The sequence below is a fragment of the Microcaecilia unicolor genome, chromosome 2 (genome assembly GCF_901765095.1).
Source record: "Microcaecilia unicolor chromosome 2, aMicUni1.1, whole genome shotgun sequence".
Taxonomy (NCBI): domain Eukaryota; kingdom Metazoa; phylum Chordata; class Amphibia; order Gymnophiona; family Siphonopidae; genus Microcaecilia; species Microcaecilia unicolor.
In genome coordinates, this window is record NC_044032.1 from 484,279,605 (window position 1) to 484,306,968 (window position 27,364).

General features: G+C 40.2%; 1 protein-coding gene and 1 pseudogene across 2 annotated transcripts in view; one reads left to right on the forward strand and one right to left on the reverse strand.

Annotated features, from left to right (window-relative positions):
- The window catches only part of FAM53A (family with sequence similarity 53 member A), a 226,772-nt gene that overhangs the window by 39,298 nt on the left and 160,110 nt on the right, over positions 1-27,364 (reverse strand). The gene's annotated exons all lie outside the window — the stretch shown is intronic.
- On the forward strand, positions 14,346-14,746 carry LOC115461348 (annotated as a pseudogene).

Genomic DNA, 27,364 nt, shown 5'->3' on the forward strand with positions numbered 1-27,364 from the left:
TGCTTTGATCTCATCCCCTTGCTAGACTGGGATCTACTGTATATAATCCACAACTTTTGAATTCTGTCACTGTTTTTGTCCCAACCACCTCACCTCCACTGGGAGAGTGTTTCAGGCATTCACCACCCTTTTGATGAAAAAGTATTTCCTGATGTTTCTTTTAAGTTTACCTTCTTGCAGTTTCATTTCATATCCTCTGCTGCTACAGCTTCCCCATCTTTGAAAAGATTTGTTTGCTCACTAATACCTTTTAAGTATTAAAAGATTTGTATCATTTCACCCACCCCCGTCTCTCCTCTTGGGTATACATATTCAGGGTCTTCAAGTCTCTTCTCATACATCTTTCGGCACAAATCCCATACAATTTTGGTTACCTTCCCCTGAACTGCTTCAAGTCTTTTTATATCCTTAGCAAAATACAGCCTCTAACACTAATCACTGTCCCCTCTATTAACCTGCTTCATGCTGTGTGTTTTATTATTCTTTGTCATATATACGTATTCTTGGATACCATCTTGATATGCTGCTCAGTTAATTAAATTTCAATAAAGTAACCATGAACATATCCTCTACCATCTTTTTATTTCAGGCAGATAAACCCTAATCTGTTAAGATTTTATTTATTTATTTATTAAAGAAACTATTCTATACTCTATCTGGTGTGGAAAAATATTTCAGAAGACAGTGTTATGCTGATAAAAATGGGAGTGAAGTTCACTGAGAAGTAAAGTTAAAACAGTTCAAGTGCTATGGTGAGATCGAAATTCTGACTGACAGGAATGGAGAGCTAGCATTTTTTATGAAAAGGACATAAGGTGATTAAACATGATTTTCTCTAACGCTTTAGACATAAAGTAAAGGTTGGAGTCAGGACGATAGTTACCAGGTATAGATGGATTGAGGGTGGTTTTTTTTAAATAGAGTAGGCCAATCAATAGCGAGTTTCCAAAGATCAAGGATCTCTCCTAATGATAGGCTTTGGGTGATCAAAGATAACAACATGGATAGCAGATTTAGCTCTGGCATCTTTAGCCAGGAAGAAGAAAGAGGGTCGCAGACAGTATGTAGTCTTCATGATGACAAAGTTTTTTGTAGGCAAAAACGGGTTGGTATTTCAAATGAGGACCATTGAAAGGAACCAACCTAAGAAGGTGATGAAATGGGAGTAGGCAGATTGGACAGGACTAAAATAAGGACAAGCTAAAGAATTTATCTTCTTGGAAAAAAACAGAACAAGAGCTTCGGCTGAGGGAGGGATGTACGTAGTAGTAGTAGTAGTATGTGCCTTGTGTGTTGTGTTCTGTTTATATATAGAGAAGAGATCCTTGGAGGGATTAGAGGATGTTAGAAGTTTCTTAGCAATATATTCCCTTTTTTCTTTTTTTAGTCGATAACTGAAATTTCAATGGAGTTGACAGCATTTGGGTTTTAGATTTTTTTTTCCAGTGCCTTTCAGCCTGGCGGTACTGGTGCTTGAGCAAGCGAAGTGCAGGGGTATACCATTTATGCCTCTTAGGAGTGCTGCATTGAATAAAAGTCTTTGGGGCAATTGTATCAAGGCCTTGTGCTAGAATGGAATGCTAAGACTCAGTCTGATCATTAAATGATTTAGCAGAAAAGTCAAGCAGCAGCGGAACATGAGAGGGAGAAACTGAGGTCACATTAATCTTGGAAAGTGTCCTGGTGGGTACCGTTGGTGTTGGAAGGGGTGGTGCTCTTATTCCTTTTATCTGTCACATTCTCAACCTCTCACTTTCCACTGCGACTGTCCCTGCTGCCTTTAAACATGCTGTGGTCACACCTCTCCTTAAGAAGCCTTCACTCGACCCTACTTGTCCCTCTAATTACCGACCCATCTCCCTCCTTCCTTTTCTCTCCAAATTACTTGAGTGTGCTGTTCACCGCCGCTGCCTTGAGTTTCTCTCCTCACATGCTATTCTTGACCCACTACAATCTGGTTTTCACCCTCTCCACTCAACCGAAACTGCACTTACTAAAGTCTCCAATGACCTATTACTGGCTAAATCCAGAGGTCAATATTCCATCCTCATTCTTCTTGATCTTTCCGCTGCTTTTGACACTGTCGATCACAGCATACTTCTCGAAACCCTGTCCTCACTTGGATTCCAGGGCTCTGTCCTTTCCTGGTTCTCTTCCTACCTCTCCCTCCGCACCTTTAGTGTTCACTCTGGTGGATCCTCTTCTACTTCTATCCCTCTGCCTGTCGGCGTACCTCAGGGTTCTGTTCTTGGTCCCCTCCTCTTTTCTATCTACACTTCTTCCCTTGGTTCATTAATCTCATCCCACGGCTTTTCCTACCATCTCTATGCTGACTCCCCCCAAATCTACCTTTCTATCCCTGATATCTCACCTTGCATCCAAACCAAAGTTTCAGCGTGCTTGTCTGACATTGCTGCCTGGATGTCTCAACGCCACCTGAAATTAAATATGACCAAAACCGAGCTTCTCATTTTCCCCCCCAAACCCACCTTCCCGCTCCCCCCGTTTTCTATTTCTGTTGATGGCTCTCTCATTCTCCCTGTCGCCTCAGCTCGAAACCTTGGGGTCATCTTTGACTCTTCACTCTCCTTCTCTGCTCATATCCAGCAGATTGCCAAGACCTGTCGTTTCTTTCTTTACAACATCCGTAAAATCCGCCCCTTTCTTTCCGAGCACTCTACCAAAACCCTCATCCACACCCTTGTCACCTCTCGTTTAGACTACTGCAATCTGCTTCTTGCTGGCCTCCCACTTAGTCACCTCTCCCCTCTCCAGTCGGTTCAAAACTCTGCTGCCCGTCTCATCTTCTGCCAGGGTCGCTTTACTCATACTACCCTTCTCCTCAAGACCCTTCACTGGCTCCCTATCCGTTTTCACATCCTGTTCAAACTTCTTCTACTAACCTATAAATGTACTCACTCTGCTGCTCCCCAGTATCTCTCCACACTCGTCCTTCCCTACACCCCTTCCCGTGCACTCCGCTCCATGGATAAATCCTTCTTATCTGTTCCCTTCTCCACTACTGCCAACTCCAGACTTCGCGCCTTCTGTCTCGCTGCACCCTACGCCTGGAATAAACTTCCTGAGCCCCTACGTCTTGCCCCATCCTTGGCCACCTTTAAATCTAGACTGAAAGCCCACCTCTTTAACATTGCTTTTGACTCGTAACCACTTGTAACCACTCGCCTCCACCTACCCTCCTCTCTTCCTTCCCGTTCACATTAATTGATTTGATTTGCTTACTTTATTTATTTTTTGTCTATTAGATTGTAAGCTCTTTGAGCAGGGACTGTCTTTCTTCTATGTTTGTGCAGCGCTGCGTATGCCTTGTAGCGCTATAGAAATGCTAAATAGTAGTAGTAGTAGTAGTAATAGTGGTCAAACCATGAGACAGGAGAGGAAGAGACAGCTGACAGAGTTACTCGGGATTCCTGCAAGATTCATACTAGACCTAGAGTGTGACCAGGGAAACACATTGGTACAGAGATAAATCGGACAAGAATTCAGAGCTGCTTACACATGTCGTAGCATTGGTGCTTAAAATAATATGATAGCCATCAGCTAACCTCTGATTATAAAGCTGCTTACCTGTAATGGATGTTCTCCAAGGACAGCAAGATGTAAGTCCTCGTTAATGGGTGGCATCATCTGACACAGCCTGGTGCTGCAGAAATGGTAACTGGCCTCATATCCTGCTGTTCCTGGAAAACATCTGTTACAGGTAAACAATTTTTTTTCTTCAAGGAAAAGCAAAATATCATGAACTCTTTGATGAGCATGCCTAACCACGAAGAAGGGATGCAGAAAGCGTATCAATGGGCACCAACTTATTTTTGTTGGCAACAAGCCTTTTGTATGCTTTTCTTTTTTTGTCTTTAATGAAGACAACCTGAAAAATTAGATAACAGGCTCTCTGTGCCCCAAAGAGATTTCACAGGGGAGACTGATCAAACTTACTGATGAGATGTGAACGTGTGGACAGAAACAACATTGCAGCCTTAGAGATCTCCTCCATGAAAGCCAACTGTCATTGTTCTAACATTATAAGCCCTGACATAACTTTCCAACGTCAAGCCTGCCTGGGCATCATAAAGGAGATGTAATCTATTAACCAATTAGACAGGGTATACTGAACACAGATGTCCCAGGTTTGTTGGGGTGAAATCAAACAAAGGTTGGATGGACTTTAGGGGCTTTAGCCCATTCCAATGGAAGGCCAAACCTCTTACAATCCAATGTATAAAAAGCATTTTCATCACGGTGAGTATGAGGCTTGGGGAATCCAACACTACCTTAGGCTAGATGCAGAACCACCCTTTTGCAAAAACCAAACAAGTGCATAACAGCGAGCCTGTTGATATAAAGGCACATTTTCAAAGCACTTAGACTTAGAAAAGTTATATAGTAAACGATGTAACTCTGTAAGTTTAAGTGCTTTGAAAATGAGCCTCATAGTGTATTTGGATTTCCAGAAGCATTTGACAAAGTAGCTCATGAAATGCTCTATAGGAAATTAAATGATCACGGGATAGGAGGCCATGCCCTTTTGTGGTCTGCAAATTGACTAAAAAAAAAAAAAGACTAGGACTGAATGGTCAATTACCCATATGGAGAAGGGTCATTAGTGGCGCGCTATTAGGGTCTCTACTTGGGACTATGCTGCTTAACATATTCATACATGATCTCCAGATAAGAGAAATGAAAGATCAAATTCACAGACGAAACAAAATTACATAAAGTTGTTACAATGGCTGAGGATTGAGAGACTAGGAGACTGGGAATCTGAATGGCAGATGAAATAGAATGTAGACATGTCCAATGTGTTGCCACCCCCACCCCAGTTCTCTTCCCAGCAAGCTCCTCAGTTTTTTCTTCTGCTTCCCACCACAAGCTCATCCGTCCCCTTCCTTTAGCAGAACTCCCGGCTCTCTTCTGTCTTGCAGTTTCCACCAAATACCCACTATTCCCTCTTCTCTTTGGGCCTCTGAAGTAATACAGCCTCATGTTTTCCAGTTCACCCATGCCTCTGTTCCTTCCTCTTTTCTAGCTTGCAGGGACAGGTCTGGTGTCTATATTCCTTCCTCTTTCCAGCCCAGGCTGTTACTGATGTCTCCTGATCCCCATGAAGAATTCAGGACAGGAGGGGGAATTTCTGCACAAGTTTTGACTGCACAGAATTCCCTTAGAAGCAGATATCACAGATACCCGCTGGCTTTCTGAGAACTATGAACTGGAACCTTTCCTACAAATGGGTTTCAATTTTCACAGATAAAACTGCTGGTTTAAGTATTTCAGAACTCTGAAGCCAGCATTATATAATGAGCACCTGCTAATTAGAACCTTTCCCTGTATGACTGTGGGGCAAAATTAACTCCCATGAATTAGTTCCCTATGGTTCCATTCTTTATATACATCAGATTTATTTTCTCTTCTTTACAATGGAAATACAAGCTATGTGACGGACACTAAATCTAGACACTACTGAAGATCGAAACTATAACTCAAATACAAAATTGCACAGAAATTTAAGTACCATACACTGTCTTTAATTTTGAGAAGCTATACAGGAAACAGTATTGATTTCAACATAAGTTACTATGCAAACATACATTCCATGCCTTTTTAAATGACAGGATAGCCACCATACTAAAACCATTTCTCAAAGCTATAGCATCTGTAATAAGGTCACAGTAAACTGATGTGGTAGACCATATCATACAGTATCACTATTGTCAGGATGGAGTGATCTAAGCCAAAACAGCTGGTGGCAGCTTTACTAGAGAGATGAGATGATACCTTTTCACATAATGTCAAATGCAGCTGCTCTAGGATGAACAGGCCATTTTAACAATGAGTTTTATTTGTGTATCTGATACCTTGCCCCCTCCCCCCCCCCAAAAAAGAAATCCCTAACATTTGATTCTATACTCATCTCTCCAATAAGCATGCTTGTTTTTACTGTATTTTCTCTGTAAGGGAAGCAAAGAAACAGGCTAATGACAAAAGACTTTCAGGAAGAATTATTTTGACAGACTTGTTACACAATTTTAGGGTTCCTCCCCCCCCCCCCCCCCCCAACCACCACCACCAGAGGAGCAGAGGTCAGTGGAGGAAGATGGAAGTGAGAAGGAACCAGAGGTACTTAATGAAATTCGCTCATTGTCTCCCCTTTCACACTAGTTTTCCTTTGCCACTATAATGCATGGGGAGTCTGGAACACAGAGGCGCACTTCATTAAATGCCATTTTGGGCCTAATTTCACATTGTGATCTCCTCTGCTGATCCAAAGGAAGCAAAGCGCCAGATGCTCTATGTGCCTGCCACCTCAGTAGTGTTTCATTCACTATTCCAAAAAAAGCTTCAAGCCCCATTCAAAACTAAGTACCCCCAGCCTGTTCTCTCCTGTCAGAATACAAAGTACTGGCTTGTCTTCAGCTCACTTTTGATGCTTGATTGTCATCTCTGAGCCCTGCCTACTGCTATCGCCTTTCCTTCTTCCCAAGCCTGCTGGAATTTGAACTTTAAATGGATGTCCTCCAGAGTAACAATAGATAAAAAGGGGGCCTTTGATTGTTCATGCGTTGCTGAAAAGAAAAGGCCTAAGATTCATCCTGGCTGCGACCTAGCAGGATCTCATCAAACAGAGCTCCATTCCATTTCCAACATGACGCTTTAGCCTGTAGCCACTCATTCAAGCTCAGTGTCTCTGTTCCCATTCAAAAAGGATAAATTCCTCAGGTTTCCCCGTTAAGGAATTAGATGTTGATCCTGTGAATGAAGGGCAACACCAAACTTGGCAAGCAGCCAAAGGGCTCTATAACCCTCCACAGTTTGGAGTTAATTTAATGCTTGCCGATTCCTAGGAAAGATTTATCACTGCATTATTTATAAAGGGAAAAAAAACCCGACCAAGATTTAAATCAAGGTAGTAAGCTATTTCTGGCACTGCTCATCTGTTTTATTTTTGCAAATCTAATTTTACTGTTAAACTGGACACTGTTGAAGCTAGTGGGGGGGGGGGGGGGGGGGCAAGCTGATAGGCTGTGCTCCTACAGTACTGAAATGGCTCAAGCCAGTAAACATACAGCTTTTATAGACTGCATAATCAATATATACTCTCCAGCTCCTATTTCTTTCAACCTTGCTTCATGAACAGACATGCACAGCCTGCAGCCACAATTAAAAAACATGTGCATTTTTTTTTCACAAGTAGATGCATTTTACTAAAGCAATACTCTGGAAACAAATGCTCATTAATTGCACTAAGCCAGCTGAAAATGTTCACTCCTGGCAATGCTTTCCTATGAGAAGGTTGCCAAGTTTCAGCTTCATTAAACCCACAGCTATTCTGTAGCAAGCACATTCTGCCAGGCTGCAGCACTGTTGTAAGGGGGGGAAATGAAAAGTGGAAGCAGCTGCTTGTAGGCACCTTGCCTCAGCAAAGATGAGACAGTTGAAAATGCAGCTGCCACCTGGGCAATGTGCCCAAAGCGCCACCAAATTAACTCTTCAAACTTACATTTATATTCTTCTCTTAGTGTGGGACACCACACTGGTGGCCTCTTCAGCATGACAAGAGGAAGACTGAAGGGAGTTGTTGGTTTCTTGAATGTTGATTGAAGTAATGCCCTGGAAACCTGAATACTGATTAACTTCATAGAGGTCTAGTGGCATGTAGTAATATATTCATCCTGAGCCCATATGAAAACTCAGAGGCGCTTTTCCAAATGAAAACAGCAGTTCATATCAAGGGGGTCACATTTCAATGGAAACAAACGGAAAGCACGATTCATCTTCAAAGAGACATGTGAAATGTTCGTTCCCACTCTTGGCATAAAGCAATGGAGTAAACATCTACAGGCAAACTTGTTATATATAGCAAGGGATGTCCAGAGCATGCTGTGCAGAAGATTTGTCGGATAAATGCTTGGCAACTTTCTTAGCCTAATCAGTTTGCATTAACCAATAAGGAATACAGTAACTACCTCACCAATCTTTTACAACTGAATTTATGTTTAACATTTCTTATTCTCATAATTTGCTTGTTTTTCCTCCTATTATTACAGGTTGATATGCTTCTCTATATTCCTGATGTTTTCCTTTTTCTATTCTTGATAGGAGGATGTCTCCTAATCCTTCCTTTTCATACTCCCTGCCCCCCCTTTCCAAATTTGGGGTTTCAAAAGTGCTTTATTTAGATTTATTTTACATTATATGATATTTTGCTATCTTTTCATTGCTTTTTAGTCAGTGTATCTTATAAATAAATTCAAGATTTCTTGAAATAATTATCTAAAATTCTAATATATATTAAATGATTTTAAAAAATCTCTTGTTCATCCACTTGGTTGGTAGTGGTAGTGGTGGTGGTGGTGGGGAGGTCTTAATACTGAGCCTGAGATACCTCAACAGAAGCTTTTCAGGACGCCAAATCTTACACTAACTAGTCCAACTACTCTGAAAATTGGCAAGACAGCAACCAAAAAGTATAGTTTAATATTTCAAGCTTACGTTCAGGAAATACCATTGTTGATTGATGGAAAAATGAGAATTATGTACAAACTGCAAAAGAAACCACAAATGACAATAAGAAGTACACATTTTCTTCAAAATAGACCACGTAAGGAAGGGGGATCAATAAGGTAAGGAAGAAAGAGATACATGGATTATATTCCAATCAAAAGAAAAGTCCCAAATGGGAAAGGTACCAGCAATGCTAATACCAGCAGCTATACAATTACACTGGCTTAACAGTTGGGACACACTTTTCATAGGGTATTAATAAAGAACTTGGATACCTTCCTAGTCAAGAAAAATTCTTGAAGCTATGTGTAGTCAAAACACATATATTCATTATCTGCTGCTCCCAAAGGTTACAGAACATTTTCAGAAAAATTTAGAACAAATGCTAGCCATCCAGGGCTAGAAACCTTGGCCAAAGAGGTCAAGAAATCCTTATGCCTTTGCTGTGCTGCTTTAGAAAGAACAGGAACAATATAACTTGAGGTCCAAGAACCAGTACATTCATATGTCCAATATATAAATGCACTACAGCATTTTGGTGAGGTTCTTGTACAAAAGCAGCATGAAGCATAGCTTGAAGGTTATTACCTCCTGCAAAATTTTCTAGAGTCTCTTTGAAGTCCAGGTTGCCGGCAAACATCTCTCCCCCATTTCTGCAACTGTCATCCTCCCAGCTAAAGCAGTAATGTTTTTTTAAATACCACCAGCAGGCAAAAAGCCTCTGAAAGGTATTTCAACAATTCTTCACAGTATTACGAGGTATCTTTGGGAGCATGCAAAGGGAGACTTAGGAAAGTTCATAAGCCAAGGACTAAATCTTCTTGACTGGCTCTCCAAATATTCTACCTTTTGTTGTGAAGCCTCCTTATCACAAACCAGTGCAGTATTACAACTCATCTATCTGCTCTCCTAGGTTCCCAACCTGGATATACGCTGTTCCAAAACAGCCTCTTGGCTATTAACTTTAGTCATGACCATCTTAGGGTCCCTCCTACAATATAGCCCTTTTAATGTTCAGAGTGCTCCAAAACTATAGAGACTTCAAAAGTTGACCACTGCTGGGTGTTCTAATCTTCCTTGAGTCCCTGAAATAGTGGCTTCTTCTTCCTCCTCCATAGCACCCACTTCCTGCTGTCATGTCTCGTAGCTGCTTCCATGGGAGAGGTAAACTTCTCAGGCATACCCTTTAAAGTAGCTGCTCATCATGTCAGATCTCCCAACATACCACATTGACCAGCTGCCTCACAAATGCTTTTTTTTTTTTTTTTTTGGGGGGGGGGGGGGGGGGGGAGGTCACAGAAGAATTGCCCTCTGCTCTAGGCTCAACAAGAATGCATTGATATTGAGGTTAGCTATTCCATTAGCAAGTCCTGTCTCGAAATCATGGGGCAAGAGCTTCCCCTTCTTCTCCATAACCTCTGTTGCAGTGAAGTCAAACAAGAAAACAAGTCACCTAGACTCCAGGAGCTGTTCCTTCTCCGTATATCTGGTGCTGACACAATCTTGTGCTCCCCCCCCCCCCCCCCCCCCCACCCCACCACTTTACAGCTCCATTTTAATACAAAAGTATCCTAAAGTACTACCCTACATTTCAGATGTTTTAATAATTGGCTCAAGCAAGCCACTTTGGTGAGCATAAGCAAAGAGTTTGTCAAACACTGAAGAAAAGACACAGTTCTGCAGAGTCAGGTAGACATTTTAAATAAAGTATCAGTTACCTATCAGTGAGTACTTTTTCTTTCAGAAGGTTTGCTCAATATACAGAAGCTCTATTGAAAAGGTTAAAAGGTTTTATGTATGGTGTTATAACACCACGCGTAAAACTGTCTCATTAAGTTCAGCAACTCATCTAGGGAACTATAAATATCTTATATTACAAAAAGTAAAGGAACTATAATATACTCTGATACCTGTAATGGAAATGGCATTGAATGTCGGACAAAAGCAAACCTCTGTTGATGACAAAAGAACTTTTAAACACCCTAAAACAGTATTTCCCAAGTCTGGGCCTGGAGTACCACTTGCCAGTCAAGTTTTCAAGATATCCACAATAAATATTCAAGAAAGAGATCTGCATATAATGGAAGCAGGGTATGCAAACCAAGTTCATGCATATTCATTGTGGATATCCTGAAAACCTGACAGGAAAGGGGTACTTCAGGACTGGACTTGGGAAACAGTGACCTATAGAACACAGGATAAGTGAATGTATACTGATAAACATAAAAGTGTTTTGGAAGAATGTTAGGCGAAATACTTTTATTTCTCTAGTGCACAGTCACAGCTGTGATCTGGGGTTAGTATTTTGAGGTTAATCTCAATGTCATAACTACAACAGCATAAAGGGGGAAACCCCCCCCCCCCCCAGATTATTTATAGGAAAGAAGGTTCGACAATATTAAAAACCATTCATCTGACCAATTCTGAATGAGATTTAAACAGGGAAAAAAATGAAACTGCCTAAACGAAGGACTATTCAAGTTACCAAGAAAATCCACTAAACAAGCTTATCTGCAAAAGTTTTAATTAATGTAAGTTACAATTACTTTACAACTAAGATGAGCTTTTAGGCTTCACACTATGAAATTCTGGAAAGCAGATCACTTGTTTACTGTCTTACACTCATGGGTGTGTGTTCTTAGTAATAAAAATTAATTTAAGTCAAAACAGACAAGGTTGGGGAGGGAAAGGGATGCCAGGAAATAAACCTGTTTGAAAAGGCACCAAGGGATTTATGAACCTTAGATTTTAATTCAGTCTTGGTTACACTCAAAATACAGTGGGAAAAAAAATGACTGTTCTGAAAACTAATTCATTCTGCAAATTAAAGGGCTCGTTTACTAAGTTGCACTAAGAAATGAGCTTAGCATTTTGGGGTCAAAAATAAGAATATACCCAGACTTATCAAGAGAGACTCAGAAGAGGCGTAAAGCCTTTTTGGCTTTACGCACAAGAACTGTGGCAATAGGAGCTACCGTATTTTTCGGACTATAAGACGCACTTTTTTCCCCCAAAATTTGGGAGGAAAATGGGGGGTGCGTCTTATAGTCCGAAGGTAGCGAGTTTTGGATCGCCGTCCCGTACTTACGCGATGCCATGTTCCGTGGTGGTCTAGTGACGTCGGGGCAGGAAAGAGCCCCCTCTTTCCTGCCCATCGCGCTGCTCTCCGTGCTCCTCACTGCTTCCTGACGGTCTCGGCGATATTCAAAATGGCCGCCGAGAATCTCGGCGGCCATTTTGAATATCGCCAAGACCGTCAGGAAGCAGTGAGGAGCACGGAGAGCAGCGCGATGGGCAGGAAAGAGGGGGCTCTTTCCTGCCCCGACGTCAGTAGACCACCACGGAACATGGCATCACGTAAGTACGGGACGGCGATCCAAAACTCGGACAAGACGCACCGGAGCACCTAGGTTTTAGAGGAGGGAAAAAGGAAAATTTTTTTTTTCCTATTTCCCTCCTCTAAAACCTAGGTGTGTCTTATGGTCCGGTGCGTCTTATAGTCCGAAAAATACGGTACCTTCCTGTTGAAATTTCCTTGTGTATGTAGAATAGTGTTTCAATCTAAACAGTTTCAATTTTTTGACCCCAAACAGCTAGAGGAATTTCTAATCAGTAGGGAAGAGGTTAATGTAGTGGTTTAATCCCATATGTACACTGTTTAACAGCCTTGGAGTGAATCACTCGGGACGTGACGCTTCATTATTATAATTTACAATGTATGTTTATTTCCTTTAGATTATATTATTAATCTTACATCTTGGATTGATTTCTTATTCTTGTGGTCGATAACTATTTGAAACTTAAAAAAATATTTGCTTGTCTATATAATTTATTTCCAAATTGTGTATTATCATTCATAAATGTGAAATTATGTTTGTTAAAAAGCTTAATAAAGATAAAGTTAAAAAAAAAAAAAAAAAGAAATGAGCTTAGCATGTCCTTTTATAGGTCTTTCCCACTCACTAAACCCATTTCTTGTACAGCTGTGAAAAAAAACTTTTTTTGTATTTGTTTCATTTACGGCCATGTGTTAATGTTACCATTAGAACACAGCCATTTAAAATAAATTAACATGCGTTAACCTTGTGGTAACCACAGCGCACCCTAATATGCACACACTAACTTGCTACTGCATCCATGCCCCCTCAAAAAATAACCAACATAGGATGCTTAGGCATTAGGCCATTTTTTCTGCTTAGGAACACGTTAATGTCTAAAAGCGGCTTAGTCAAGATGCCCCTAAAGTAATACTAAATTCAATACTTCCCAGTTAGGCTCAGCAGATAAGACAGTCATCTGATTGACTTAACTGATTAAAGGAAACTGTTTATTAAAATGCAGTACTTGCAAAGGCTGTGTGCTAACAGTTGGGGGAGTTCCCACCAAGTCTCCATACAGTTACTGCACAGTTAGGTTCTTTATTGCATCTTAAATGTAAACAGGGTTAGAGGAGGAAAGTGCATCTGGTCCAATCGCACATGTGATCGGGCACTGTAAAAGTGCCATACACTAACCGCAATGCAAAGTCTACATCCATTCCCCACCCATAACCGGTTATGCATTAGCATACACTATCACGTCAGTTTGTTAACACTTATTGTGCTCGTGAGCTAACAGCATGTACTTTTTCACACTTTAATCTCTTATGGGTTCATTTTCGAAAGAGATGACGCCCATCTTTCGACATAAATCGGAAGACGGGTGTCCTTCTCATAGGGTCATCCAAATCGGTTTAATCGAAAGCCGATTTTGGACGTCCCCAACTGCTTTCCGTCGCAGAGACGGCCAAAGTTCAAGGGGGCGTATCGGAGGCATAGCAAAAGCGGGACTTGGGCGTGCCTAACACTAGGACGTCCTCAACCCATAATCAAAAGAAACAAGGACATCCCTGACGAACATTTGGACGACTTTACCTGGTCATGTTTTTATGACCAAGGCACAAAAAGGTGCCTGAAATGACCAGATGACCACTGGAGAGAATAGGGGATGACCTCCCCTTACTCCCCCCCCCCCCGGTGGTCACTAACCCCCTCCCACCCTCAAAAAACATCTTTAAAAATACTGATTGCCAGCCTCAGATGTCATACTCAGGTCCATCACAGCAGTATGCAGTATCTGGAGCAATTTTAGTGGGTGCAGTGCACTTCAGGCAGGCGGACCCAGGCCCATCCCCGCCACCCGTTATGTTTGTGGAGGAAACAGCGAGCCCTCCAAAACCCACCAAGACCCACTGTACTCACATCTAGGTGCACCCCTTCACCCATAAGGGCTATGGTAATGGTGTACAGTTGGGGGTAGTGGGTTTTGGGGGGCTCAGCACACAAGGTAAGGGAGCTATGTTCCTGGGAGCAATTTATGAAGTCCACTGCAATGCCCCCTAGGTTGCCCGGTTGGTGTCCTCGCATGTCAGGGGGACCAGTGCACTACAAATTCTGGCTCCTCCCATGACCAAATGGCTTGCATTTGGTCGTTTCTGAGATGGACGTCCTTGGTTTCCATTATCGCCGAAAATCAGAAACAACCAAGTCTACGGATGACCATCTCTAAGGACGACCAAATTTCAGGATTTGGGCATCTTGTTTCGAAAATACGGGTTTCCCCGCCCCTGGATGGGGACGATTTGCGAGGACGTCCAAATTGAAATGAGAACATCCCTTTCGATTATGCCCCTCTGTATGCACTTTAATAAACCTACAGCAGAGTGTTAGATAGGTACTGCAGAATATATACTTTATTACTGCCCTTATGCAACAGTTCAAACTGGGACATATGTTTACTAGTCAACAAAGTCCTCTCCACTTAAAAATCTAAAATCTAAAAAGAGAACCGAGCACAGGGAAGAAGCAAGAATTGATCAGAAATGGGACATCACTTTGGAGACCTAGCCAAAGTGCGGCATATCATCACATACAGCCTGTCTCCATTTGAACAGAAGGCATTTCCCTATTTCACCAAAGGCATCCCAAATCTGTGGAGGCGATTTAGAGAACAGGTCTTCAGAGTAGGCCCTCCGTTTGTGCTCATGTATCTTACTTATTCATGGGGAATGCAAGAATATGCGAGGTTCAAAAGGAAAGACCCTTCTCTCTATGAAAATGACCAGTAATTGAGAAAATGGGAGAAAAAGCAATTCACTCAATATTTTTGTCCCATGCATATGTAAAAGAGTATTTATATAAAGATGCATAAAAAGACTTACTCAATAAACTTAACAATGCAGAAATAAAAAAAAAAAATCTAAAATCTCCCATATCAATCCAGTGAGAGTGGAGGAGTAACCTAATGGTTAGAGCAGTAGGCTAAGAACCTGGGATGTGCATTCGTTCGAAATGACATTTCCCATGTTGTTTCACGTTCTCCCAACACAGGGAAATTTTTTTCCAGGTTTTTCATATATAAAAATGCATGCTTTTCACAAAGAGGGCACACTCTTTTCCAACAGGGCATATGATCCATCAGGTAAGGGAGTGTAGCCTCTTCACAAACAGTGCACTCAACAATATTGCTTCCATAATGAAAAATAGGGGGGGGGGGGGGGGGGGGAAACCAAAACACAATGATACAAAACAAAAATCTCTGGGTTACACATCCCTACTGAGAAGCTGTAAATCCAGATTAAAATCCCACTGCAGCTCCTTGTGATCCTGGGCAAGTCACTTAACGCTCCATTAATGACATCAGGTATTGTGAACAGGAAAATATCTGCTGTACCTGAAGATCACTTGCTTTGAGCTACAACTTAAAAAAAAAAAAACAGCTGTGAGCTAAACCCCAAATCCCTTCCCTTCCATATGATCCAGTTCTAACAATAAATTCTTAAATTACTTGATTGCTAACAAAGTAACATAGTAGATGACGGCAGAAAAAGACCTGCACGGTCCATCCAGTCTGCCCAACAAGATAAACTCACATGTGCTACTTTTTGTGTATACCTTACCTTGATTTGTACCTGTCCTTTTCAGGGCACAGACCGTATAAGTCTGCCCAGCACTATCCCCGCCTCCCAACCACCAGCCCCGCCTCCCGCCACCGGTTCTTTATAAGATGCTGTTTTATTGCTCTGTCAGGGCATTCTTAGAGAACGCTCTGCACGTAATACCCCTTTGCACTCAAGTGACAACAGTGTAATGCTTTTTAGATAATTACACACCACAGGGTATGTTATACTCTTTTGCGCACACCCTGGGCAAGTACCTTCAAGACTTAGTGGTATGAGTGGTTAATGTCTGCCAAAAAATTCCCATAAGATTAAATTACTTGCAACCATAAAGTAAATAAAACCATCTAATAAAACTGGGAACAGTGCAAATTTGTTAAGTGCAAATTGATTTTATGAACATATTAAATCATGTGGAAAGTATAGTTAGCAGTTATTAAACCGGGACATTATGGTGAGAGGATACTTTTGAAAGTGTTTATAAAACAGAGCCCTATATGGATGTGAAGTTATGGTTATACAGCCTGTCACACAGCTTTACCCAAATCAACAGAGGTGCTGGGGGGGGGGGGGGGGGGGGTTGGGGAAAAGTTTACATTTATGCTTTCCAGCTTCATGACTCAAGGCATCTAGTATTCCTGTACCTGCATGACTGCCTTCTCACTGTGCAGTAACAGTCACAGGCTTCACTTCTCCTCAGGAGAGCAATCGCCTCTTTCCAGATCATGCATTTCCTTTTCTTTTTATTTTCAATGCCCCCCCTCCATCCAACCAACATTATTTTCTAAAATAAAAAGGAATAAATAGAAATGAAACAAAACAAAAAAAGATAAAATTATATCTTTTTTTAACTAGCTTTAGAAGGCAATACCTTCTTCTTCGGGTCAGATATGAGCAAAAGATGATAAATCTCAGACTATATAAACGATACATAAAAACATTCCAATGATAGTCTCAGGGGGAAAGGTAGAGGTTGGGGAAGGGGTGAGAAACAGGGAGAAACTGATAGGTGTTCAAAGTGTGACAGAACTGTATAAAATAAAAAAAAAATAAATACATAAGAAAGAAAGCCTTCCATCCAGAAGGCAAACTCAGCACACTATAGCGACATTCACTCAGGTCTTGGTTTCATAGCTTCTCCGTCTCTACAAATTCTGGGCCACAGCAGAATGGCTGTTCATGGCGTTCCCTTATTTATTTATTTGACATTTATATCTCATATTATCCTAGCAACCTGAGTTCAATGTGGCCAACAATACAGTGAAATCACATCATACAGAACACAAAGAGAGCATACTACTAGACTATAATACACAGTACATTGCAACAGAAAAAGAAAGTAAAAAAAACCAATCTCAATGAAAACAAAGATTCAGTAAACAAAAGTTGACTAGGCAGGGAGATTATCCACACCTAAAAATTTCCCCCAGAGGAAAGTTTTTAACATTTTACGGAATATCAGGTAATCACACTAACCCTTAATTGACTTCGACAAGGAGTTCCAACATTTTGTAATCCCGTTACAAGAACTGATTTGTAAACAATTTGTTTACAATTTGGATAGTAAAGTACTAGATAATCTCTAGACCCAAGAACAGCAAGCATTATGTGTTGGAAGATCAACAAGAGATAACATATAGCCAGGGGTCTTACCATACAATATTTGGGATCTGTCCAAAGTGGGGCATATTCAGTAGTATCTTGGTTTCCTCTGCCCTTCACATTTCTCCTTTCTTTGATTATCCTCCTCTTCAGTTATGTTTCTTTAGCTCAGTTAATCAACATAACCCCAGTTTACCAGTTAGTGTCTTCTTTGTGTCTCAGCAACATTGCTTTTGCTTGCATACACCTTGAACTGTCCATGGTGAGCTCCGTAAATGATCATCCTTCTCAGAGCATGTAGTCAGAGAACTAGGTTAATATCAAAAACATGTTCTAATCCTAACCTATTGTTTCATGTGTGCAATTTTGCTATGAATAAGTGGATAGTTCTTTCAGCCTCAAAGTCAAGTCTCATCAGATTACGCTCTCAACAGTTGGGGTGGGCAACCTTTATACACAAAAGGCCACATGAATATCAGTAATAAACCTAGTGGGCTGCAACATTACATAATATCAGAACCGGAAATGAACAGAGCTCCATAGACCTCCTGTGATAACTAAAAACAATGGAAACAAACTGCTAGAGTGGATATTCTGAAAATATTTGCAAAATGTACTATTTAATATCGCCAAAACTCTGGTTAATAACTATATATATATATATATATATATATATATATATATATATATATATATACACACATACAGGTCCCATGGTCTCAAGGGTTACATATAATTCAGTGGTAGGCCCTAGGTTGCCCACCTCTGCTCTATAGCCACAGTGATACTCAAAACAGATATGTGGTCTTCCCTTTTTGCTTGACAACCTGTTACTTGGACCAAACCTCAGCAAGGCCCAGTGCAACTGAGTATGTGGGCTGCTGAAAAGACTAAAACAATATGAAACAGACCAGCCCTAAGCTTGAGAGTCACCCGGCTGTATGCCTGTCATCAGAAAAAGCAATGTTGCTTATCTGTAACAGCTGTTTCCTATAGACAGCAGAATTGGCAAGGCACACAATCCCTACCCACCTCCTCAAGAGTTGTCTCACTGAGCTTTATGAGCTTTAGAAATAACTGAGGAGCTGAGGAGACTGCTGCATGCAGGAAGAGCCACAAATGCTTAGAACTTTACACCAGGGTTCAGAATTCTGGGAAAGCAGTTCTGTCCCAGCAACGTTGGTTGACATTACTCACTTGTGTGCCTTATCAATCCCATTTTAGCACATATCAATAGGAATTTGAGTACAAGCATGTTAACACAATTGAATGCTCTGCTGGTATATTCTGGAAGGACTGAACCACTTTCAGCCATTTTCACTGGACAGATGTGTATAAACTTGGCTTTCTATGACGGTTTAAATACACATTTTACACAGCATGTGTAAAGAATGAATATACTCTGAGGGTAAATTTTTTAAGCGGGCATATGCAACTGGTATGTGCATACTGGCAAATTTTCAAAAGCAAAATACGCAAATGCTTCCTTTTTGGAAACTGGCACAATAAGTTTGTGCTTGCATTTGTTCATGGTAGAAAGGTATACATTTTTCCAGGTTACTTTACATATAATGGACTAGTCTATGCTCAAGTCCCACCACATCCTGCACAAACGGAAGTGTCAACTGAGCTGAGAATCTCCAAATATAGAGAGCAAGGAGGAGCAGACTCCCCATAATGCTCCTGTGTATTGCACATCTCGGGCCTCTGCACAGGTGGGCGATATTTGCCTGGGGTGGCTGTCCAATTCTAGTCAGAGATGGAGGTGATCCTTTCATGATTCGGGCTGTCCTGTATACTACCACTGAAGGAGGTCCCTGTAACAACACATGTTCAATCCTATTATTTCTTTCAATTATTGAGATGACCAAACAAAACATATTGTTTTTCAGGTCACAAGATCCCGAACATAGAAGCAGATGGAAGTTTTCCCTTACAGAGGGGGCACAACCCAAGAGATGGCTTCTGTGAAGAAGCACTTTTGAAATTGATCATAGTATTTGAAGGACTAATAGTGTTGAAAATTTGATGGCACACCGAAAAATTTAAAAATAAAAAGAAGAAATTTTGTTGGGAGAGATTGTCAAAACTTGTTCGGCAGATTGGGAAAAAACAAAACTGAGGAACTGAGTAGACCTCTATCTGTGAGAAGGGCTGCACTCATGCAGAACTTTTTACTAGGGTTTTGAGCTCTGGCAGAACAATTCCATCCCAGGATCATTAGACAACATCACCCACTTCTGTGCCTGACTCAATCCTGCTTGTCAGTGAAGAATATTTAGTACCTACTGCTACTAACCTGGTGGTTTTGAATAGATCAACTCAGCAATATTCTGAATTGCCTTTATTTCTATTTCACATCATCTGAGCTTTCGACCAAACTTGTTTTATGATGTCTATATTGTTTCCCTTCCAACAACTGCTGTACTCATGACAGGATTAACACATAGGTGAACCAGGTATGTGCCTAGGTCTCAAAGGTTTAGGATATCATTCAGATGTGTAATTCAATGGCTCCCAAGGCATGTTTTTGCCCTGGTAAGTCAGTAATAGGCAGGAGACTCTCCGTCTCGCCCCCCCCCCCCCCCCATGCATTGCCCTTCAGTTGGAAGGGGCAGTGCTTCTTATGTATATTAAACTTGATATACCCAGGGTTTAATTTGTAGACAAAAAGGAAGTGGAACTTTGGAGCTGGGCGGGGATGGGCAGACTAGGGTCAGAAGCAACAGGAGAAGTTGGGCTAATTATGGAGTAAAGTGATTGTTCTTGGCTCTGCTTCAAAGTTCACCCCTTCCCCTCTATTTCTTTGCAGGCTCTCTGGAAAGGGGAGGGAGGCAGGAGCAGAACACCCCTGCTGCGCTGGAGTCGGAAAAGAAGTGGTAGAACTATGTTCCAGGCCGTTCCCCCAGAAATTAACCCTGGATATACCTGCTTTGACATATTGAAGCGGTTTACAATAAACATTTATTAATAGAAAGGATTAACATCAGGGTAAAACACAACAAGGCAATGTCTGCTGCTTCCTCTGCCAATTTTCCTCTCCAGTCAGCAACATGCAAGGCCCTACTTGTGAGAGTTTTAAAATGTATTTACCTTATGATAGGATGTCTGATGTGTTTCTCTGTCTAGGGTCTACCAAAGAGTTAATCCTGCCCTGGCTGTTATTACCTCCTAAAGCTCAGGGGGGTTACATATGCAACTTAATCTTTCGAGCCATAAAGCCGTTTGACATATAACTGACATTTCTGAGCACACAGCTGCAGTAACTGGTTTCATGGGCCACTAATTACTAAACTGCATCCATCTAGACTTGAATTCAGACTTCATTCTATTTGGCAGCCTGTAAGTATCAAGTGAGGTCACCTATTTTGATTTGTCCTGTGTTCAGCTCTCTCCTTCTAATTAGGCTGCGTGTCAGCATTCATTAAAGTAGCAATTGATACCGACACTGCAAAGCCAATGAATACGGTTCATGAATAGGTTCACAGATATTCTGTATGGACATTATGGCATCCTGCACACCATAGATGTTGCACCTGCCATGGTCTGCAAATTATAAAACAAGCATTTGTTTAGGCCAGTACTTCTGATCATACTTTCTGCACCTCACTGTACATTTACACATGGTTTTAAAGAAGGAAATTATTATAGAAATGTACAAATACTCTTCATTCCCAAAGGAAATCTGTATGATGTACATACAATATAAAAATATTTGCTACTTTCAAAGGGTATCAGGTTTATGTTAATTTCTACATTGTTTATTTATTTTTTTTTTTTTTATTATTTGTCACATTTATATCCCACATTATCCCAAACAAGTTTGAGTTCAATGTGGCTTACAATAAACAGTATAGGATACATAACAAAGAATAATGCATATGAAAGTAATTTGTTGTAAGAATCCAATTTTACAATATAATATCATAAACATACTGGGATAGCTATGGATGTTTAACATTTAGAAAATCTATTATGAATGAAAAATTGTACATGAAGCAAAGAGACAGTTAATGGTAAATTGAGTAATAACCAATTCAGGTAATAATTAATTGTTTGAATATGGTCATTCTTTGTGAGGGTTTATTTGAATAGGAACGATTTGAGGATTTTGCAGAATCTAGCATATTCCTGTATATTTCTTATTTTGGGTGGTGAGGAGTTCCACCATTTGGTTCCTAAGTAAGTGAAGTCTGCAGAGTGGACAGTTTTGTAGATCACTTTTTTGTAATTTGGGAGGTGTAGTCTGAGATAGTTTCTTGCCTCATATTTAGTGTTTCTATACATCTATAAGGACCATTATATTTCCGGATTTACCTAAAATTTAACAACTGTGTTTCAGGCACTGCGCTTAGAACTTAGATTCTCATGCTTGACATGAAGCTGGTCTGTCTGTACGTTTGTAGCTCTGTAGTTCTCAGGACTTCTCTGAATTCAAGAGAGCTTGAGACAATTACATAGGATAGGGAGAGTAGATGGCACGCATGGGCAGACTTGCTAGGCCATATGGTCTTTATCTACCTACATTTTTCTCTGTTTCTATATGATAGAGACATGTAAATACCTCCATGGCATAAATACACAGGAGGCAAGTCTCTTTCAATGGAAAGGAAGCTCTGGAATGAGGGTGCTTAGGATGAAAGTGAAAGGGGGCAGAAATGCTGCTGTGAAGGACTTTGTGGGAGACTGTCAGTATTTTATGTAGTATACAAAAACAAACAGGGATCCATTAATGTTTGCAAAGAAGAGAAAAAACTTAGTCAAAGTGTAATGAATGGCAGAGTAGTCTGGCAGCTGTATTCTAAACCGACTGAAGCCTTCTCAAGAGGGAAGAGGTAATACCCACCTAAGCAATGTTACAGTAATCCAGGAAAGATGCTACGAGAGCATAAAAAAAGTGACATGAGATGTGTCATCCAGATAGTTGTGGACTGAGGGGAGATATGATTCAAGTCTTCAAAATCCTGAGTGGTGTAGAACGAGTAGAAGTAAACTGATTTTTTTACTCGTTCCAAAAGTACAAAGACTAGGGAACACTCAAGGAAGTTACATGGAAATACTTTTAAAACAAATAGGAAGAAATATTTTTTCACTCAACCAATAGTTAAGCTCTAGAACTCTTTGCCAGAGGATGTAGTAACAACTGTTAGCGTACCTTGGTTTAAAAAAAAAAAAGGTTTGGACAAGTTCCTGGAGGAAAACTCCTTAGTCTAATATTGAGACAGACATGGGGAAGCAACTGCTTGCCCTGGGATTGGAAGCATGGAGTGTTGCCATGATTTGGGTTTCTGCCAGGTACTTGTGACCTGGCTTGGCCAGCATTGCAAACAGCATACTGGACTAGATGGACCATTGGTCTGACCCAATATGGCTACTCTTATGTTCTTATGACAACAAAAGTAACCTTTTTTTTCACAGCTGGAGTTTGATAGCCTTTTTCTGGTTATCATACCAAAGTAACCAGAAATGCAGGGGTAAATCAAAATATAAACACCAGAACCACACACCAACTTTTTGCGACTGTTAAGGTCAATACATTTTTTTTCTAGCGAAAAAGGTGACAATATTCAAATGCCAGGCCACCATTCAGAGTGGGGTGATCACTGAGGGACCCACGTCATAATAGCCAGGCCCTCTACAACCAGTCACAGAATCTATGACAAGGCAGAATTGGTGTGTAGAGCCTGAGCTCTTTCATTAAAACTTGGGGATCATGGGTCAATTTTAGCAGACAGCGGAAAAAGTACCGGTACTCGGTACCCCTAAGTACCCTCTCAAAAAAAGCCCTGGTTAAGGTTGATCAGGCTGGGATCTCTAATCTGTCCTGGGTGAACTCTGTTCCTCCTGAGGAAGCCGGGTGGTGAAATATAGATCTATATAGAAGACAGATTTTGACCTGTGGATTTTATTGCTGATAAAAGAATATTTGGAGAAATCTTTATTCTTTGGAGTTTTAAAGAGAGGGTGAATTCCCTTATAGGCTTTTTTCATATAGCCCTGATCAAGGAGGTTTGCTTCTGGATATCCCTGAACAAATGATAATACTTTGGAGTGCTTTAAGCCACTTTAAGACACTGACTTTGGAAGCATTAAAAGCTCGATCTTCACTGATTTAGGAACATATTTGTGGACTGTAACATCTGATGTTATAGACTGTGGTTAGTTTTCAGGAATTGATTAATGGAATTATTTTTAGTGCAACAGATTCCTTCATTTCATCTCCTTAGTTTGAGAGTGGGTTTTAAATGTAAAGGTTTATAGTAATATGAATAAAAGTTTTTTATATTTTATAAATATATTACCAGTTACAAAATTTTTTTTGGAGTATCATACCAAAGTGCCATACAAACTTTACACAGATATCTTCCCCAATCCTAGCTGGGAAAAAAACAAAGCACTATCCATTAGAGATTGGACAAACCAGATAATGAGAAATTCAGCAGTGCAGAAAATATGTGCAAAGTTTGTGAAATACATCAGGTCCTATTTTTTAATATTATTATTTTTAGCAAAAATAAAAAATAAATTTAATATTAAATATCAAAAGAAATTTGTCTACTTACACCCAACTCAGGAATGTTGAAGGACAGACGTCAAACTATGGAAGTATATGTGGCAATGTAAGTTGAACGCAATTCAACTGAATTTCAAAGACAGTTAAAAAAAATAGTATTTAATCAGGCTTATTAATGTGCACTACATGGTTAGAGTGCACCAACATTCGTTATTTATCACAAGCCCCACCTACTAACACAGCATGACTATGATTGCACAGGACAACACGCAATCTTCATCCATTTCGACCTTCCACTTATACCTCATACGATCACTATACAACTTTGTATTTGTTATCCACCGACTGGGCAAACGCCTTTGACGGTACTGTGTAAGCCACATTGAGCCTGCAAATAGGTGGGAAAATGTGGGGTACAAATGCAATAAATAAATACATAAATTTTATGCCACGAGACCTAGTTACTAATAATGCGCATTAAACATGTCAGTGTGCACAAAACTGATAATGGCACATTAGCATTTATGCTTTAATATTAGGTGGCTGCAAAAATGAAGGAAATACATCAAGATGTAAAACCAGAAGTTCTAACTTCACCTCCAAAGAACTCAAGACACGGTGGTGGTACAAATCGCTAATGTGCTAGCTGCTAGTTTGAACAGGATGCATAATTTTGTTCAGAACCTTAAAAACTACAGCTTGTTCCAATGACAGCCTACCATTCCTACTGCATAAAACTAGGAATTGACAAACCAGTCTGTATTATACCCAGACCCATCCAAACTGGGGGAGATAGGCAACTTGGATTATCAACTACCTCTCAACCAATTAAGCCACACCATTCTCAGTTTTACTTAAAGAAGGTTGCGGACATCTGGAATTGCTGACTGAAAGAATAGATGGATCAGCGACTGAATTCTATAAGCGTGCTTCAGACAAACTGAAGAGAGCCTCAATTGGCAAGTACTACTATGAAAACCAGATTCTTTAAGAATGGAATATTGTGTTTGGACAGGTAGGTAAAAACCCATCGCCAGATTTTTCCACATCAGACCTTGTTAATCTGGTTATGATGTGTATAAATCACAAATCTGCAACAGTGTTTGCTTCAAAATTTAAATAACTTGATTCAGTCTTTTGGATTTAATATTCTGCTTTAAATATGTGAAGGCTTTAAATAGAAGTACAATTAATATATATCAAGTTTCAATAGCCTTAATCTGAATATTCTCAAACTCAACTCAATTTGCATAAATAAGGATTTACAAAAAGGTTAGACAGATAAATGATCAGCTATTTTCCGAGTGTTAATTTGAATAAAATATTCAGAGATGTAAACCTGGATTCAAAATGGGATAAACCTTTTCCATTCATATTGTAAGCATCTTCTCTCTGTTTATGTTATCCAGACCTTTTCATAAGTGCTACAAACTGCAAAACTTCTGTATAATGGCATTGGACCAGGTGAAAGCGCTAGAAACTGTCAAGAGTTTTGAGCTCCAGTACCAATGTTAAAAACAAAAATAGCCAATCCATGCACCCCCCCCCCCCAAAAAAAAAAGCTTTAAATTATGGATTTCATTACTGTTTTTAATGGATCAAATCCAGAGTCACGAAGCTCCACATCATAGATATCTTTCTTTAAATAGCTTTCTAATTTGTTTCATCAGTATCAAGGAACAAGTTTATGAATCAACTGCCATCACTTAGGAGATTAAAGGAATTCATAAAATGTACTTCCGCTCCTCAGTACAAACATTAATGCATTGATAAATTAAGTGTTTAAAAGCATTTGTTCTGCTTAATTTAAGTAACGAGAGAAAAGTTTATATGACTGGCTCTCCTTGTCTTGCCATGTTTCAAAGGGCTGGGGTTTGTTTGGGCCTGAGGCAAACTGTTAGGACAACACTTACTGGTTCTGTAGCAGACATCTTGTCTTATATGTTTGCTAATGATACACAGAAACTGGGTGATGAAGCCAGGAGTGTTAAAACTCCTTCTTGGTGATTTTAGTATGCATCTGTTGGAACCATACAAGTCCCAGTCTCCTATAATCAGAAACAAAAAAGCTCCAATCCTGAATGTAGTCAGTCAAGTTCAAGTTATCCACCAATCTCAAACAGCTGAAGCTAGAAGTTAACACAATAACATGCTCATTTTTTGGTCTCATGACTTCTCTGGGTCTTGTTCTTAGAGCCTTTTGTTGTTGTTGTTGTGCTTCACAACTTTTTACTTTTTACAACTTTTTACTAACATATCAGGATCATTGTCCAAATCACAAAAATATGTTCCACCCCCCCCCCCCCCCCCCCCCCCCAAATATCTAGTTTACATTTTTCAAGTTTCATTTATTCCTAAACTATCATATTAACACTCCTGAGGCATTATAAACACATCTCATTTCTAGCCAGGGTGGTTCATCAAACCTAGCAATGCAGTACCATCCCAATGTCTGCTCACATAACATCTAACAAATGGAACAAACAAACTTCAGGATGTCCCCAGGATGTAGAAATCCAAGAGCATAAGAAGGACCCCACAGACAAAAACAAGTTAAATTTCCTATGAATGGGTATCCATTCTCATCATAGCAGCCATTCTGTAAAAGATGGATCTTTTTCTTTACTTCCTGGCCAACACCATTCAGACCACCAGGAGTCAACATCTGTCATTTCTCGCCATCCCAGGATATTATATCTTGGTTCGTAGCAGTACTTCTACACCAGTAAAAACTGCAATCTGTCCCTGAATACCTCTCCAGAAAGCACACTGACCACATATAAAAGTCTGTCCCAGAAGTCTGACAGCCTCTTCAGTAACTTGCATTTCTATTTGCAAAAGTTTCACAGGTGTCATACATAATTGGGAGAACAATTTTATACTGCATCTGCCTAGATTATTATTAGATCTTTAATTTTGGTAATGGGCTAAATTTATTGAATGTTCATCTTTTAGGAAGTAGTGTATACATTACATTTTAACCACATTCATCACCTACTTTGTTTTTAATAATATTTTTATTGAAAATTTATAAAGAAAACACATCCATCAAGATAATTTATACAGCTGTAAATGAAGCATTGTAACCCTGAACCACCCATCCCTACCCCCTCATTACCCTCCCCACCCCATATCTTGAAGGATGATATTCACATGTCCTCTGATGGTCCATTTCCAAACCCCAAGCAAGAGGGGTTCTATTACCAATGATACTATTTAAACCACTGAAACTATTAACCGGGGGGGGGGGGGGGGGGGCATCTAGGTCAATCCCCGAAAGAGATCTCTAATCTGTATATTTTTCCCTAAGTTTGTGAAATTGAATTACCTGTCCAGAACGGATAGCCGTAAATTTCAACATCTGGTATAAATAATCCATTTTGTGGATCACCTTTATCACTGGTGGTGGATGTGAATTTCTCCATGATGAAGCTAGTGTTATCTTGCCCGTCACCAGAAAGGTCGAAGCCAGGCGATGCAAAGCTGGTGTGATCCCCCGGGGGCGAAAGTGCAGTAGACAATGTTCTGCGGTGGCTGGATAGTCTCTTCCCCAAATTTGGCTAAGATGCCGTAGCGATTCAGTCCAGTAACTTTTTATTTTTGGACAAGACCATCATATATGAAACATATCACCCACTGCCACACAGCCCCTCCAGCATTGGCCCAAAATCTGATTAAACATTGTTGCTAATTGGTCAGATGTTTAATACCAACAATATAAGATTTTGCAACCATTCACTATCAGAGCTACTTATGGATACTCTTAACATATATCCAAATGCCTGCTC